The sequence below is a fragment of the Penaeus monodon genome, chromosome 7 (genome assembly GCF_015228065.2).
Source record: "Penaeus monodon isolate SGIC_2016 chromosome 7, NSTDA_Pmon_1, whole genome shotgun sequence".
Classification (NCBI taxonomy): Eukaryota; Metazoa; Arthropoda; class Malacostraca; order Decapoda; family Penaeidae; genus Penaeus; species Penaeus monodon.
In genome coordinates, this window is record NC_051392.1 from 30986989 (window position 1) to 30989488 (window position 2500).

General features: G+C 44.6%; 1 protein-coding gene across 2 annotated transcripts in view; it reads right to left on the reverse strand.

The window, feature by feature from the left end:
• The window catches only part of LOC119575211 (DNA replication complex GINS protein PSF1-like), a 12209-nt gene that overhangs the window by 9042 nt on the left and 667 nt on the right, over positions 1 to 2500 (reverse strand). Inside the window, exon 2 of one of the 2 annotated variants that reach the window (XM_037922706.1) lies at positions 1426 to 1502. The exons of the other annotated variant lie outside the window; for it this stretch is intronic. The gene's annotated coding sequence lies outside the window, so the exon portion shown is untranslated. The remainder of the gene's footprint in view (positions 1 to 1425; positions 1503 to 2500) is intronic. 2 annotated transcript variants of the gene reach the window in all.

Sequence of the window (2500 nt, forward strand, 5' to 3'; positions counted from 1 at the left end):
TATCTGCTCAGCAGTTGTGACACAATTGCCAAAGACCCACAATGAGCATATACTTGTGATCCCTCACCGTCACCATAATCATCATCATCAAATAACAACTATAATGATGGTCAAAACAAATAAACGTGTTAGACATCAAAAGTTATATAATACTATAGATAAGTATTGTTGCAAGGGTAAAAATTAATTAATGATTAAATTACATATATTAAGACATAAAAGGCTGTACAGCTCTATCAGATGGTAGTGAAAAAGGGCAGAGGGTAAATAAATGGGGTAAGGTGAGATGAGTGAAAGGGGGAAAGGGGGCTAGGGGCTAGATCAAATGGGGTGTGCGTGTGTCTTGAGGAATGAGAACAAGTTGTCAATGGAATGGCATTCTGTGAGAGGGGGTGGGGGTCAAGGAAGAGAGAACAAGTGAACAACAGAATATGTGGGGCTGAATGAGTAACACTGCATGAGGAATGCTGTACAGGAGAGCCATTATGAAGCAATCAAAGGTAATAAGGTGTTGGAGGTAATGGGTGTTGGAGAAGAAGAAGAATCTGGAGCATGAGATAGGGGATCAAAAGAGGGAATTAATCTATCAGGAAGTAAGGGGTTGTGGTGCAGATGGAGAAGGGGAGGATGGAGTATGTTAGGAGAGAATGGGAAGACGGGTAGGAGGAACAGGAGGAGGAGGAGGATGGATGTTGGCAGTCACTTTGAATTTAGAGGGAATGGGAATAGAGAGATTGGAGATGAGGAAGAGAATTGTCCCCTTGGGTCATGTTTGGAAAGTTTTGGAAGTCCTCAAGAGCCTGTGGAGGAGATTTAGGTGAGGAGGAGGAGGGGTAGGTACCAGAAGCTAATCTAGGCAATACTGGTGTAGGTCTTACAGTGGCCTCTGGGAGGAATAACGTAGCACTGTACTATTACTGCATCATAGTCAACATGACAGGCAAGCAAGTCATATTGACAGTCTGACCAATCCTTGTTGTAGAAGACAATTAGCCGGAGAGCTGGAACGTTTCTGGTACAAGTATTAAGGGAAGAGTGAGCCTGGGCAGGAAATGTTGGAAGAGGGAATCACAAAGAATCAATCCCACTTGGCTGGGCTATAAAGAGTACCCAAAAGGTTTGTAGTAGTGGAAATAGTAGAAGGATGAAGGCAGAGGAAGAGGGAGTGGTGTGGAGTGAGGCAGTACTGTGGGGAGGAGGACAATAAGGATGAAGAGTAGTAATTAGGGGGAAGGGTTTAGACAATGACAAAGACTGTGCAGGAGGTGGAGTGGAAGATGTTGGGAGAGAGGAAGGGTTGTAATGACCTGGGTGGATGATTTAGAATGGAGTTAACAGCAAGCATTACGGAGGGGGTAATAGTAGTGGGTGAAGTTGTTATCAAAGCAGAGGCAGGGGTTGGGGCATCAGAGAAGTTAAACTTACATAGGCTAGCTGATGAAGGGGCAATCCTTAATGCCCCTAACTTCTGTACAAAGGCCTCATCATTGGCCATGGTGAGCCTGAAATATGTGGGGAAGAAAAATGATCTACCCCTCAGGGTCCCCATGTGGGGTAAAGGCTAGGTGATTAACCAAGGGAATAATACTGTGCTTTTAGCTCCCTGGAGACCTTCAGAACTGACACAAAACTAGTCTCTTCCTTTCAATATATCTCTTACAACTTAGGAAGTGTGCAGAAGGGATTGAAGAGAAAGAAAAGGAAAGGCAGAGAAGAAAACACTATGTAAAATTAGTTGAGCTGAGGGCTAAGGCCCAAGGTAGGGATGATCACCAACATGGGCTCAATCCCCATCTCCTATGCCCCTTTACAATAACAATGGGCATGGGATTGAGGGGGAGGAACATCTGAAGGACTACCCATAATAATATAACATACCACAAAATAATATCAAGTGCCTTAACAAATGCAAAACAATTAATTCCGACACAGATTTTCTCCAGCTTCACATACAAGTTTCACTGGCTATCTGTAAGGCAGAACAGATTTAGTTCCTTCCGTCAGATATCAACTTTGTTTACTGTCCCCTCTTTAGAGACGCATCGGAAGTTGACAGGTTGGGGCTGAGGATGGCTTTGCCCTCCAACTGTTGGCCATAATGCATGTACAGAGCTTGGAGAGTAAAAGAGAAAAGCGAAAAGAAAAGAAGCAGTCTTGGGAGCAGCAGGGAAAAAATTATGCTCACCATAACAATATGAAAATACTAAGAAAATTAGGCCCTTTTTCAGCTGGGGGAGGGAAATGTAGTGGCGTTGGTGAGGCCAACACAAGTGGCCCAGGGTCAATTACTCACCAAGCTGAGGCCATGTCGACAAACCTCCCCAGGTGCTTCCTACCTTACTGACTACTAAGTGCCGTGAATGTTTACAAATCGTATTTTGTTACGGCGCGTATGGTGCAGTGAAAGTCTGTTTGCCTTTGCCAGAGTGCAGACAGGAGACGCCAGTCATGAGGCCAAGGGGGAAGGCAGTCATTCACGCATTCCCACAGATATGGGCGA